The sequence below is a fragment of the Oncorhynchus nerka genome, linkage group LG24 (genome assembly GCF_034236695.1).
Source record: "Oncorhynchus nerka isolate Pitt River linkage group LG24, Oner_Uvic_2.0, whole genome shotgun sequence".
NCBI classification, from domain to species: domain Eukaryota; kingdom Metazoa; phylum Chordata; class Actinopteri; order Salmoniformes; family Salmonidae; genus Oncorhynchus; species Oncorhynchus nerka.
The window spans coordinates 33,460,709-33,476,247 of record NC_088419.1 but is presented as its reverse complement, the minus strand read 5'-3'; the positions used below and the strand labels follow the sequence as shown (position 1 = coordinate 33,476,247).

Genomic DNA, 15,539 nt, shown 5'->3' with positions numbered 1-15,539 from the left:
ACACACAAAGCAATCAATCAATCTCAGAATATAATCTGAAAGTTACTAGTTCTCAAACATTTTGCAGAAGCTCTTATTAGCAGTTAGTGTGTTCATCTTAAGATAGCTAGGTGGGACATCCACATCAGTCAGTCAGTACATTTTTCGTCAAATGAGTTTTCAACAAAGTCAGAGCTAGGAAGGGTGTTAGTTCAAAAAAGTCTTGTTTTTTTCCTCTCCAACACCATCCCTCATCTCTCTTTCCACCCTGACTTTGTTTAGTAACCTTTGTGTCAAGGTGTACGTACGGGTGTGTATACAAGTCATTTTTGCAGTTCATCTAACACCGTAAATAAAAAAAACAGACAATGGCAAACTTTTTTAAACGCTTTGCAATGGAAAGTTAAAGTGTGTGTTTCTTATTGGACAAGTCAAGATAGTCCCTCCCTGTTCCAGTTCGTTTTGTTCCATCAGGTGCCAAATGAACACGACCCAGACCATTTTCTGTCAACATCTAAGGTGTTACACACATTGAGCCATGCGTCACATATCATTTCAGAGAGACTGACAGAGCTCATAAAGCTCTGTGGCATGCGTAGGACACCACAAATCAGTCACACATCAACTGACTTCTTGGTGATCTAGGAGGTTGCTCAGAGCTGTATGCTATTTAAGCCAATTGAACCATTAGTCTAATGTTCACTGTTGCTAAAAATCTGTCTGACAGTCCTACTGAGATCTGTGGTGGCGATTAGCAAACTAGCATGTCTCCTTGGTGACTAGGTCCTGCGGTGCGTTAGCGCAAATGCTAGTTGATCATGCAAACATGCTGGTCTCGTTAGCTTAGTCTGTAGACTTGGACACAACCTGTTTGGCTGCTGACACGCTCGTGGCTGTGCACTCTGGTGTTGCTGATGTGGTGGGACCACACTGTTCTTAAATGTCAGCTCAGCGAGCTGGCCCCGAGGCTGGGTATGACATAAGTCATGCAAGGTCAGCGCTCTTTGCCGTTCCACACACTTGCTCTAGAGTTTCTAGTGTGCTCCTAGCACTTATTGTAGGGTGTTCACCCATAAATTGATTTCATTAAATGTTTATGAAAATATGTTCATTCAATAGAGATGGTGTATTTCTGAGTTTTTCCCTTTTAAATCAACATTCAAAAAGGCATTCGCACATCTGAGCTATCTTTTTTGCAGGTGCATAGTGACAGTTGAAAAAACAAGAACCCCTCTTTAAATCACCATAGAAACAGCCCTTGTCAATGTTGACTGACCGGGCTTAGAGGAATAGAAAGCCACGGATATGGAGATGGTATCAAGTTTATTTTGATTCAAAGCACAAAAACGTCTCCAAACGTTACCACCTCCCAACGCAGAAACATGGAAGAGAAACAACCAAGCTGTGCATTAAAAATTAACGGTCACAACAAACGAACGTTCTTATGTAATACTGTTAAGTACAAGCATATTAAGGTTATAATATTGTAGAGAACAATCTAATAATGAATTGTGTGAATAATAATGACAGTTTTCTTTAGCCTATGTTTAGACAATTTAGTAGCACCCTCTTGAATTTACCGGTATTTCACTACATTCTAGAGCAGTGAGTGAACGCCCTACTTCTTGTTATTACTGAGATATTAATGGAATAATCCACTGCAGGTCCACTGCTGCCTGATACATTGCATTATTAGCCCTTTTAAGTTACACAAAGTTCCTATAAGGTTAATTAAAGTATCAGTACTTTGCAACTCCTTAAATGTTACCCTAAGAAATGTCACAGATTTTCTATATCACTCCTTAACTAAAGGGCAACTGTACATTACCAGTTTTTTTTACACTGAAAATCATTCCTAAACAAGCTTGTGGCTCTATTCTTAAAAACGAAAATCAGTATTTTTCTCCCACTCCTCTCCAAACAGACACCCACTACTATCATGGCTGCTGGATCAATACTTAAACTTTATTCTTGTCATATATCACTGCAGGCCAGAAGAAGAAAAAATCACGCAACTGTAAAACAAATAAATTATGTTGGGGAGTTTTTATTTAGCTCTTTCTTTGTTTATAAAGGGACGGGGGAGCAACGAGCGCATGCGGCGTTGAGGCAGTAAAACGCTAAGCCATATTGCTGATATCAGAGACCTAAATGAAAATGTCACTTTAGTGATGGGGTTGTGGAGCGCCCCGCAGAAAGCTGGCTTACGCTTCTCTGCTCTCCTGGGGAGGGCTGTGGATGAGGAGCACTAGCTTGGGTTTCTAATACAGTGGCCTGTAGTCCAGTTCATCCAACCTCAAACGGAGTATTTCAGCAGTGAAGAGCCTGTGTATTGTTTGATTATAGATGAACTCAGATGACCTGGAACAACTGGACCTGAGAAGTCTTCAATTCCATAACTTAATTGTCCCAGTATGGAAAAAATAATTGGGTAGCCAGGACTTCACAAAAATACTACATGTACTGTATACACCAACTATTCACATTTGGGAACTATTCACATTTCAGTGATGGTTACCGGTTTTGTTTTCTCCATTTGAAAATGGTTCCATGGCTTTGAAAACACCTTTTGCTCACCAGAAACTGAGGCCTGAAATGTGAAGCAGCAGCAGCAACACCCCTGGCCCCTGCAGTGTTTATGATAGGAATTGAAGATGTACCAAAAGATTATTGCGGGCGTCAACCAACTGAACTGTGACTACAGCCTGATTTCAAGGTAGAGATTAGAAGGAAAGATACACGATGGGGTCTGATGGTGACTCGCACAAGAAGTCTCCCTGTCTCTTAGACACACACACACACACACACACACACACACCTCCGAGGCGTGTAGAACATATATGCTGTTAATCTCATTATGTTCACTCCTTCGTTTTCATCAGCATGACGGAGCAAATTAACTGGTCTCACTTCAAGCTGTGTATTCCAGATTTATAACAGCTGTTGATAGAGCCAAAACGGTGTATCCTGCCCTTATTATGCAAGCTCAAAGCGTCAACACTGACATGTTGAAACATTCATAACTTCCCGGGAAAACCTTTTTCAATCACAAGGCAATAAGGTTTTCATTTTTCACCTGTGGTCAGTCAGTGTAAATAGATGAAAATGACAACTGCGGCTATTCTGTATTGAGTGGTTAACAAAATTATCATTTGAAACAGGTCCTCCTACATCCTTAATTTTGAGTTATTTATGCAACTTTAGTTGTGATACAAACCTTAGAATGTATTAAGAACTCAAAACATATAGACTAAGGCTGCATGAAAGGCATGCTCTGCTGAGATTCTTGCGCAGGCTGCACACACTTCAGTCTCTCGTTCACAATTTGACAAGCGCTTGATAACATTCTCACCCATCAGACTATTCACAATTTAACCTGGTCTTTACATATAGCCTACTAATATAGACCTGCTAAAGCTGCCCCGGTAAAATCGCCTGTCCTCAGTTTCAACACTCACTATCTAGTTCCAAACTACCCCTGGTAGCAAGGTCAGTAGAAGAACTGTTCGTCGGGAGCTTCATGAAATGGGTTTCCATTACTGAGCAGCAGCATAAGCCTAAGATCACCATGCTCAATGCCAAGCGTCAGCTGGACTGTTGTAAAGCTCGCCGCCATTGTAATCTGGAGCAGTGGAAACCATCTGGCAGTCCGATGGACAAAAATGGGTTTGGCAGATGCCAGGAGAACGCTACCTGCTCGAATGCATATTGACAACTGTAAAGTTTGGTGAAGGAGGAATATTGGTCTGGGGCTGTTTCTCATGGTTTGGGCTAGGCCCCTTAGTTCCAGTGGGGGGAAATCTTAACGCTACAGCATACAAATGACATTCTAGATGATTCTGCACTTCCAATTTTGTGGCAACAGTTTGGGGAAGACCCTTTCCCGTTTAAGCATGACAATGCCCCCGTGCACAAAGCGAGGTCCATACAGAAATGGTTTGTCGGGATCGGTGTGTAATAACTTGACTGGCCTGCATAGAGCCCTGACCTTAACCCCATCGACAACCTTTGGGATGAATTGGAACACTGACTGCGAGCCAGGCCTAATCGCCCAACATCAGTACCTGACCTCTCTAATGCTTGTGGCTGAACTGAAGAAAGTCCCCACAGCAATGTTCCAACATCTAGTGAAAAGCTTTCCCAGAAGTGTGGAAGCTGTCACAGCAGCAAAGGGGAGACCAACTCCATATTAATGACCATGACATTGGAATGAGGTATTCAACGAACAGGTGTCCACATACTTTTGGTCATGTAGTGAGTGTACAGTGCATTTGAAAGTATTCAGACACCTTGAGTTTCCACATTGTTATTTTACAAACTTATTCTAGAATGGATTCAATTGTTTTCCTCATCAATCTACACACAATACCCCAAGGTGACAAAGCAAAACATTTTATTTTTGTATTCAATTTTTTTGTATTAAAAATAAACAAAAACACCTTATTTACATAAGTATTCAAACCCTTTGCTATGAGACTCGAAGTTGAGCTCAGGTCCATACTCTTTCCATTGATCATCCTTCAGATGTTTCTACAACTTGACTGGAGTCCACCTGTGGTAAATTCAATTGATTGGACAAGATTTGTAAAGGCACACACCTGTCTACAGTGGTTCGTCCTTTAAAAGTTTGTCCTTTAACGTTGTACTGCAGCACAGCTTGCATGATGCTGTAGAATTGAATGGCACGCTAGAATTCTATGGCACGCTAAGTGTGAACCACTGGTACCATTAATGCTAGTTAGTGCTAGTTTGACCACCAGAGGGCAACTTTGAGAAGCATTTGATAGCTTTCAATAGTGGCTGTACTGGAGAATGTAGGCACACGGGAGACTGGGGTTCAATTCCCCGACGGGGAGGAAGGAGTAGGCTGTCCTTGTAAGTTTGAATTTGCTCTTAACTGATTCCATGTCTGTTATTTCATAGTTGTGAAGTCTTCACTATTATTCTACAATGTAGAAAATAGTACAAATAAAGAAAAACCCTGAGAAGGTGTGTCCAAACTTGACTGGTACTTGCTTAATTAATATTATGGTGTTTCTATTCCAAGAAAAAACTAAAAACCCTCGGGTTCCGTCAGGATGGAACGGAAAATACGGTAATGTACAACGTGACGATCGGGAGAACAGTATTGGGCTATTTAGCTAAACTATCCCTGTGTCGTGCGGGCACGTGGGAGACCGGGGTTCAATTCCCCGACAGGGATTAAGGAGTAGGCTGTCCTTGTAAATAAAAATGTGTTCTTAACTGACCTGTCTAGTTAAATAAAGGTTACACTTAGAGCATAACATTTCTACACCCAAACTGAGATTCAGTGAAAATAAAAATCTCATTGATGTATCAAGACCAGTCCCCATGCTTGTCTCAGAGCAGTGGAAAACAGTGCTAAAATAGTTGTAGGCTATTGCTTCTTACTTCAATATGCTCTTTAAATAAATAAGACCTGCACCACTTTTGGCACCACATTACTCATCACTAGTGAGACTCATGTCGCCTACGGTAGGCCTACAGTATATCGGAAATTATGACGTGATTCTCCGCCAATAATTACGTGAGAGAGTTCATTAGCAAGTGCATCAGCGATGTTGTACCCACAGCAACTATTAAAACAGTCCCAAACCAGACACCGTGGATTGATGGCAGCATTCGCGTGAAATTGAAAGCGAGAACCACTGCTTTTAACCTGGGCAAGGTGACCGGAAACATGACCGAATACAAACGGTGTAGCTATTCCCTCCGCAAGGCAATCAAACAAGCTAAGCGTCAGTAGAGACACAAAGTAGAGTAGCAATTCAACGGCTCAGACACAAGAGGTATGTGGCAGGGTCTACAGTCAATCACGGATTACAAAAAGAAAACCAGCCCGGTCGCGGACCAGGATGTCTTGCTCCCTCCCAGACAGACTAAACAACTTCTTTGCTCGCTTTGAGGACAAAACAGTGCCACTGACACGGCCCGCTACCGAAACCTGTGGACTCTCCTTCACTGCAGTCGACGAGAGTAAAACATTTAAACGTGTTAACCCTCGCAAGACTGCAGGCCCAGACAGCGTCCTCAGAGCATACGCAGACCAGCTGGCTGGTGTGTTTACGGACATATTCAATCAATCCCTATCCCAGTCTGCTGTCCCCACATGCTTCAAGAGGGCCACCATTGTTCCTGTTCCCAGGGAAGTTAAGGTAACTGAGCTAAACAACTATCGCCCCCGTAGCACTCACTTTCGTCATCATGAAGTGCTTTGAGAGACTAGTCAAGGACCATTTCACCTCCACCCTACCTGACACCCTAGACCCACTCCAATTTGCTTACCGCCCCAATAGGTCCACAGATGACGCAATTGCAACCACACTGCCCTAACCCATATGGACAAGAGGAATACCTGTGAGAATGCTGTTCATCAACTACAGCTCAGCATTTAACGCCATAGTACCCTCCAAACTCATCATCAAGCTTGAGACCCCTCCCTGTGCAACTGGCTACTTGACTTCCTGACGGGCCTCCCCCAGGTGGTGAAGGTAGGTAACAACATCTCCACCTCGCTGATCCTCAACACTGGGGCCCCACAAGGGTGAGTTCTGAGCCCTCTCCTGTACTACTTGTTCACCCACGACTGCGTGGCCATCCACGCCTCCAACTCAATCATCAAGTTTGCGGACGACACTACAGTGGTAGGCTTGATTACCAACAACGACGAGACGGTCTACAGGGAGAAGGTGAGGGCCCTCGGAGTGTGGTGTCAGGAAAATAACCTCACACTCAACGTCAACAAAACAAAGGAGATGATCGTGGACTTCAGGAAACAGCAGAGGGAGCACCCCCCTATCCAGTTAAGTTCCTCGGCGTACACATCACGGACAAAATGAATTGGTCCACCCACACAGACAGTGTGGTGAAGAAGGCACAGCAGCGCCTCTTCAACCTCAGGAGGCTGAATAAATTCAGCTTGTCACCTAAAACACTCACAAACCTTTACAGATGCACAATCGAGAGCATCCTGTCGGGCTGTATCACCGCCTGGTGCGGCAACTGCTCCGCCCACAACCGTAAGGCTCTCCAGAGGGTAGTGAGGTCTGCACAACCCATCACCGGGGGCAAACTACCTGCCTTCCAGGTCACCTACACCACCTGATGTCACAGGAAGGCCATAAAGATCATCAAGGACAACAACCACCCGAGCCACTGCCTGTTCACCCCGCTATCATCCAGAAGGCGAGGTCAGTACAGGTGCATCAAAGCAGGGACCGAGAGACTGAAAAACAGCTTCTATCTCAAGGCCATCAATCAGACTGTTGAACAGCCACCACTAACATTGAGTGGCTGCTGCCAACAAAAATGTAAAAATATATCACTAGCCACTTTAAACATTGCCACTTAATATAATGTTTACATACCCTCCATTACTCATCTCATATTTACATTTACATTTAAGTAATTTAGCAGACGCTCTTATGCAGAGCGACTTACAAATTGGTGCATTCACCTTATGACATCCAGTGGAACAGTAGTGCATCTAAATCTTTTAAGGGGGGGGGGGATGAGAGGGATTACTTTATCCTATCCTAGGTATTCCTTAAAGAGGTGGGGTTTCAGGTGTCTCCGGAAGGTGGTGATTGACTCCGCTGTCCTGGCGTCGTGAGGGAGTTTGTTCCACCATTGGGGGGCCAGAGCAGCGAACAGTTTTGACTGGGCTGAGCGGGAACTGTACTTCCTCAGTGGTAGGGAGGCGAGCAGGCCAGAAGTGGATGAACGCAGTGCCCTTGTTTGGGTGTAGGGCCTGATCAGAGCCTGGAGGTACTGAGGTGCCGTTCCCCTCACAGCTCCGTAGGCAAGCACCATGGTCTTGTAGCGGATGCGAGCTTCAACTGGAAGCCAGTGGAGAGAGCGGAGGAGCGGGGTGACGTGAGAGAACTTGGGAAGGTTGAACACCAGACGGGCTGCGGCGTTCTGGATGAGTTGTAGGGGTTTAATGGCACAGGCAGGGAGCCCAGCCAACAGCGAGTTGCAGTAATCCAGACGGGAGATGACAAGTGCCTGGATTAGGACCTGCGCCGCTTCCTGTGTGAGGCAGGGTCGTACTCTGCGGATGTTGTAGAGCATGAACCTACAGGAACGGGCCACCGCCTTGATGTTAGTTGAGAACGACAGGGTGTTGTCCAGGATCACGCCAAGGTTCTTAGCGCTCTGGGAGGAGGACACAGTGGAGTTGTCAACCGTGATGGCGAGATCATGGAACGGGCAGTCCTTCCCCGGGAGGAAGAGCAGCTCCGTCTTGCCGAGGTTCAGCTTGAGGTGGTGATCCGTCATCCACACTGATATGTCTGCCAGACATGCAGAGATGCGATTCGCCACCTGGTCATCAGAAGGGGGAAAGGAGAAGATTAATTGCGTGTCGTCTGCATAGCAATGATAGGAGAGACCACGTGAGGTTATGACAGAGCCAAGTGACTTGGTGTATAGCGAGAATAGGAGAGGGCCTAGAACAGAGCCCTGGGGGACGCCAGTGGTGAGAGCGCGTGGTGAGGAGACAGATTCTCGCCACGCCACCTGGTAGGAGCGACCTGTCAGGTAGGACGCAATCCAAGCGTGGGCCGCGCCGGAGATGCCCAACTCGGAGAGGGTGGAGAGGAGGATCTGATGGTTCACAGTATCGAAGGCAGCCGATAGGTCTAGAAGGATGAGAGCAGAGGAGAGAGAGTTAGCTTTAGCAGTGCGGAGCGCCTCCGTGATACAGAGAAGAGCAGTCTCAGTTGAATGACTAGTCTTGAAACCTGACTGATTTGGATCAAGGTCATTCTGAGAGAGATAGCGGGAGAGCTGGCCAAGGACGGCACGTTCAAGAGTTTTGGAGAGAAAAGAAAGAAGGGATACTGGTCTGTAGTTGTTGACATCGGCGGGATCGAGTGTAGGTTTTTTCAGAAGGGGTGCAACTCTCGCTCTCTTGAAGACGGAAGGGACGTAGCCAGCGGTCAGGGATGAGTTGATGAGCGAGGTGAGGTAAGGGAGAAGGTCTCCGGAAATGGTCTGGAGAAGAGAGGAGGGGATAGGGTCAAGCGGGCAGGTTGTTGGGCGGCCGGCCGTCACAAGACGCGAGATTTCATCTGGAGAGAGAGGGGAGAAAGAGGTCAGAGCACAGGGTAGGGCAGTGTGAGCAGAACCAGCGGTGTCGTTTGACTTAGCAAACGAGGATCGGATGTCGTCGACCTTCTTTTCAAAATGGTTGACGAAGTCATCTGCAGAGAGGGAGGAGGGGGGGGGGAGGTGGAGGAGGATTCAGGAGGGAGGAGAAGGTTGCAAAGAGCTTCCTAGGGTTAGAGGCAGATGCTTGGAATTTAGAGTGGTAGAAAGTGGCTTTAGCAGCAGAGAGAGAAGAGGAAAATGTAGAGAGGAGGGAGTGAAAGGATGTCAGGTCCGCAGGGAGGCGAGTTTTCCTCCATTTCCGCTCGGCTGCCCGGAGCCCTGTTCATATGTATATACTGTACTCTATACCATCTACTGCATCTTGCCTATGCCGTTCTGTACCATCACTCATTCATATATTTTTATGTACATATTCTTCATCCCTTTACACTTGTGTGTATAAGGTAGTTGTTGTGAAGTTGTTAAGTTAGATTACTCGTTGGTTATTTCTGCATTGTCGGAACTAGAAGCACAAGCATTTCGCTACGCTCGCATTAACATCTGCTAACTGTCACGCCTTGGTCTTAGTATTTTCGTTATTATTTTGGTCAGGCCAGGGTGTGACATGGGTTTATTTTGTGGTGTGTTTTTGTATTGGGGTTTAGTAGGTATTGGGATTGCGGCAGAGTAGGGGTGTCTAGCATAGGCTTGGCTGCCTGAGGCGGTTCTCAATCAGAGTCAGGTGATTCTCGTTGTCTCTGATTGGGTTTCACTGTGTATTTTGTGGGTGATTGTTCCTGTCTCTGTGTTAGTTGTCACCAGACAGGCTGTATAGGTTTTCAAGTTCCGTTTGTTGTTTTTGTATGTTTATAGTTATTTCATGTATCGTCTATTCTTCATTAAAGAACATGAGTAACCACCACGCTGCATTTTGGTCCGACTCTCCTTCAACAGACGAACGCCGTTACACTAACCATGTGTATGTGTGACAAATAACATTTGATTTGATTTTAATTACATCGAGGATATTTCTGTAATTCAGTGATATTTATTCCCATAGTAATTCGTTATGGATCCTTAAATAAATAAACATCGGCATTTTGAAAGAGTATTTGTATCATTATTTTATTAACGAAAGCATAAAATGCCATTATTAGTTACATTGTTTTAGTTTGAATGTGCAGACTGGCACAAAGAACAGCGGGAACGTTTCCCTAGTCAGCGCCATTATTAGTGCAATGACCTTTAAAAGTGTTACCAGTGTGGCAGGGTGTGGGTCCTCCCCTCTCCCCCTTCCTTCTCCTCCCTTCCCCATGGGCTAGGTCGGTCTTCTGTGCGTGGCTCTGCGGCCCATCCCGTGCCCCCTGCCCTTGTGCCTTGAACCTTGCACGCTTTCAGTGGATACAGCTGGAGAATTGCAAAGCAATCCCATTGTGCGCCCCTCGGGAGCCATGACCAATATGTATTGTCCTGCTAATAACAGGGTTAATAATATATCTGTGAGAATATCCAACGGGATTTTATATAATTCTAAATAAATAATAATCACTTTGTTTAAAAATAACAATATTTTGGTGATTTTGTTTTCAAATAAAGTAAAATGAACAAGAAAAAGGCAATCCTTTAACACGGGGTGAGACATTGTTACTCATTTGTAAATAAAGCCAGTTTGTTATTTAGAATTATTTATTTCAATTTTTAGGAGGGAGAGAAACCAAAAACCTACAATCCTCTCATGGGTCTCCCAGTCGTGGGCGGGACAGGTATTGAACCAGCATCTGTAGCAACACTGCTTGCACTGAAATGCAGTGTGCTGCAGGTGCAACTCAGGTACTGCATAACGTGAACGGTTGGGAGTGGCCTACAGTATTACAGTAAGAGCAAAACAAACCTAACAAAATAAAACCTTAGTGTAACAACAGTTTTAATAAGAAATACTGAAGCCGTACACAAATATTAGTTTCTATTTAGGTTTATGTCGCCCATTCATTGTCAGTTAGACACAGTAGGACCCAAAAGCATAATCAGTGCTCTAACTCCTCCTTGCGCTGGTCTGGAGCAATGAAGTGGTGATGCAGGGTACCGTACTAAACGACAAATTACCTCTAAGTCCTGCAGCATAATCACAAAACCTTTAGTGGAGCAACCACTGTATGTAAGGTCCCACAGTTGAGAGTGCATGTCAAAGCAAAAACCAAGCCATGAGGTCAAAGGAATTGTCCGTACAGCTCTGAGACAGGATTGTGTCGAGGCACAGATCTGGGTAAGGGTGCCAATGTCTGCAGCAATTAAGGTCCCCTAGAACACAGTGGCCTCCATCATTCTTAAATGGAAGCAGCACCAACAAGACTCTTCCTAGAGCTGGCCACCCGGCCAAACAGAGCAATCGTGGGAGAAGGGCCTTGGTCAGAGAGCCTTTATGGTAGATTGATCAAATGATTTGGCTTGAATGGCAAGCGTCACGTGTAGAGGAAACCTGGCACCATCCCTACGTTGGAGCATGGTGGCAGCATCATGTTGTGGGAATGTTTTTAAGCAGCAGGGAGACTAGTCAGGATTGAGGGAAAGATAAATGGAGCAAAGTACAGAAATAACCTTGATGAAAACCTGCTCCAGAACACTCAGGACCTCAGGCTGGGGTGAAGGTTCGCCTCCCAACATGTCAACGACCCTAAGCACACAGCCAAGACAACACAGGAGTGGCTTAGGGACCAGTCTCTGAATGTCCTTGAGTGGCCCAGCCAGAGCCTGGACTTGGACCCAATCCAACATCTCTGGAGAGTCCTGAAAATAGATGTGCAGCAATGCTCCCCAACCAACCTGACAGAGCTTGAGAGGATTGGAGTTAGAGTAAAGGGTATGAATACTTATGCAAATGTTGTTTTTTAATACATTTGCAAAAATGTCTAAAAAACTGTTTTTGATGACTCATTGTGGGGTATTGTGTGTAGATTGATATACAGTTGAAGTGGGAATTTACATACACCAAATACATTTAAACTCAGTTTTTCACAATTACTGACATTTAATCCTAGTAAAAATTCCCTGTCTTAGGCCAGTTTATTTTAAGAATATGAATAGTAGAGTGATTTATTTCAGATTTTTTTCTTTCATCACATTCCCAGTGGGTCAGAAGTTTAAATACACTCAATTAGTATATAGTAGCATTGCCTTTAAATTGTTTAACTGGGTCAAGCGTTTTGGGTAGCCTTCCACAAGCTTCCCACAATAAGTTGGGTGAATTTTGGCCCATTCCTCCTGAGTTGGTGTAACTGAGTCAGATTTGTAGGCTCCCTTGCTCACACACACTTTTTAAGTTCTGCTAACAAATGTTCTATAGGATTGAGGTCAGGGCTTTGTGATGGCCACTCCAATACCTTGACTTTGTTGTCTTTAAGTCATTTTGCCACAACTTCGGAAGTATGCTAGGGGTCAATGTCCATTTGGAAGACCTATTTACGACCAAGCTTTAACTTCCTGACTGATGTCTTGAGAAGTTGCTTCAATGCATCCACAAAAGCTTCTACCACATGATGCCATCTATTTTGTGAAGTGCACCAGTCCCTCCTGCAGCAAAGCACCCCCACAACATGATGCTGCCACCGCCGTGCTTCGTGGTTGGGATAGTGTTCTTCGGCTTGCAAGCCTCCCCCTTTTTCCTCCAAAACATAACAATGGTCATTATGGCCAAACAGTTATTTTTTTGTGTCATCAGACCAGAGGACATTTCTCCAAAAAGTACGATCTTTGTCCCCATGTGCAGTTGCAAACCGTAGTCTGGCTTTTTTATGGCGGTTTGGAGTAGTGGCTTCTTCCTTGCTGAGCATCCTTTCAGGTTATGTCGACATAGGACTCGTTTTACTGTGGATATAGATACTTTTGTACCGGTTTCCTCCAGCATCTTCACAAGTTCACAAGTTCATCATTTCTAGGAGACAGAACGCGTCTCCTTCCTGAGCGGTATGACAGCTGCGTGGTCCCATGGTGTTTATACTTGCGTACTATTGTTTGTACAGATGAACATGGTACCTTCAGGCATTTGGAAATTGCTCCCAAGGATGAAACAGACTTGTGGAGGTCTACAATTTGTTTTCTGAGGTCTTGGCTGATTTATTTTGATTTTCCCATGATGTCAAGCAAAGAGGCACTGAGTTTGAAAGTAGGCATTGAAATACATCCACAGGTACACCTTCAATTGACTCAAATTATGTCAATTAGCCTATCAGAAGTTTGAAGCCATGACATCATTTTCTGGAATTTTCTAAGCTGTTTAAAGGCATAGTCAACTTAGTGTATGTAAACTTCTGACCTACTGGAATTGTGATAGTTTATTATAAGTGAAATAATCTGTCTGTAAACTATTTTTTGAAAAATGACTTGTCAAGAACAAAGTAAATGTCCCAACCGACTTTACACAAATTTATTGTTAACAAACTATAGTTTTGGCATTGTTGAAAAACGAGTTTTAATGACTCCAACCTAAGTGTATGTAAACTTCCAACTTCACATATATATATATATATATATATATATATATATATATATTAAATACATTTTAGAATAAGGATGTAACAAAATGTGGAAGAAGTCAAGGGGTCTGAATACTTTCTGAATGTACCATATGTGTGACATTTGTTTTGATTTAGAATGGGCCATTATCATGCACCTGTCAGAACACTGACATCATTTGCATTGATGTCAACGTGATTAGAGGGACAATATAACACAGAGTACCAGGCCATTAGCGACTGGCGGTTAGCAAGTTTGGTAGGCTACTAATGACTATTAGCAGCGCAGGTTTGGAGAAGCCCAGAAGCCTGGAATTTGACTGCGGTCTTGACTCTTGATTGCCGTTATGGTTGTAATATGGTCACCGTAACAGCCCAATCCCTACCACCAAACCTAGCTATCAAAAACTATTAGCTACAGTTCTCAAATACAGAAGTGCATAAACGTTATACAGTATAATCTGCATTATACAGAGCCAGGTTGCAAGCTAAACAAATCATGTAGGCTATGTGTCACATCATTAACATTGCCAGCTAACGTTAGCTAAACCAGCCATCAGGATTATATTACAATTTAAGCTAATTATTGCAAAACAAACCAGGCCTCGTTTTATCCTGTAACGCAAATCATTACATGGGATATAGTTAAGCAAAAGGCACCTTATGACGTTAGCTTAATTCAGAGTGACAAAAACATTGCACTGCTATTAAGATCTTTACTGTAGGAGCATTTGGCTACACAAGATAATTCTGGTTACATCTGACAGCTGGGAGATTGGTGATTCGAGGAAGACTCGCCGGGACCTCCGGTGGTAGAGGTCGAGATGTGACCAGATCGCAAGTTTAGATTACAGTATAAGGTCTAGCCGAGGATATTTTCTCAACATTTCCAGGCACTCTCTCGTAGTGAGAATAGGGCATCAGTCCCTGCTCTCATTCGTTCAACACAGTGGGGGGGGGGGGGGTTATCTTCTTGTTTCCCCCTTTCATCAAAAATGACTGGTCACTGGTAGATAGAATTTGAAAACCCCAAAAATTATTCAATGCTCCAAAAACCATGGGGTCAAATATTCGGCACAAATGACATTGGAAGCACCTTACGAGAGTATGTAAATAGTTTCAATGAAAATAAAAAAATATCTGTTCATCTAAGTGATAACTAATGTCTTCTACCTACAGCAACACTGTCCTGGTTCACAATGAGGCACTTGTTCAATCCCTCCCCTTGACACCAATATGAAATTCTCTGCAAAGGAAGACCTGCAGCAAGGTCATCCCATGTAAAATACAACAGGACAGATGTACCGGGCTCATTTTACACATTGGTAAACATATGGAAAAGCAAAATGGGCATCGAAAATATGAGGAAAGGGTGCGGGGAGGGCTGGAAGTGTGGAGGTCGCAGGTGTTGAAGCCCAATCATGGATACATCCATCAGGCCATGAACAAGTGAAGCTCTCTAATTAACTAACTTGCACCCTGGAGCCAGAGATACTGTAGGCAGGCAAGGGAAAAGAGAGAGGTAGGGATGTGGGGGTTGATGGAAACACCTTTAGAGAACAGGGAAAAGGAAAACGTAATGGGGAGAAGTGAGCAGAGAAGGAGAAAACAAGGGCAGAGGGAGGAGAGGTAAAAAAAAAGGTTGATGTAGACAAATGATAAGGGTGTGTACTGTAGGTAGATAAGTGAGGAATGAGAAATGAATTTGAGAGGGGGAAAAGAAGGCAAGAGATGGAGATATGATAACATGAGGAATAATTCAGGTAAAAGGAAAAGATGGAAGGGCGAGAGAAATAGCGTACTCCTGAGAGAGAGAGGACACAGAGGTCAAATCTGGATATCAGAGACAAAGGTCTCATTGCACTCAGTTTAGCTGATAGCGCCCCTCAGGAAACTAGAGCTTAAACCACACAAACTCTGGATTAAGAGGCTGGGTGT

The 15,539-nt window shown here is 44.2% G+C and overlaps 1 protein-coding gene across 1 annotated transcript in view; it reads right to left on the bottom strand.

Moving 5' to 3' along the window:
* Nucleotides 1–15,539, bottom strand: part of btbd7 (BTB (POZ) domain containing 7) — a 114,666-nt gene that overhangs the window by 20,067 nt on the left and 79,060 nt on the right. The window lies entirely within an intron of this gene.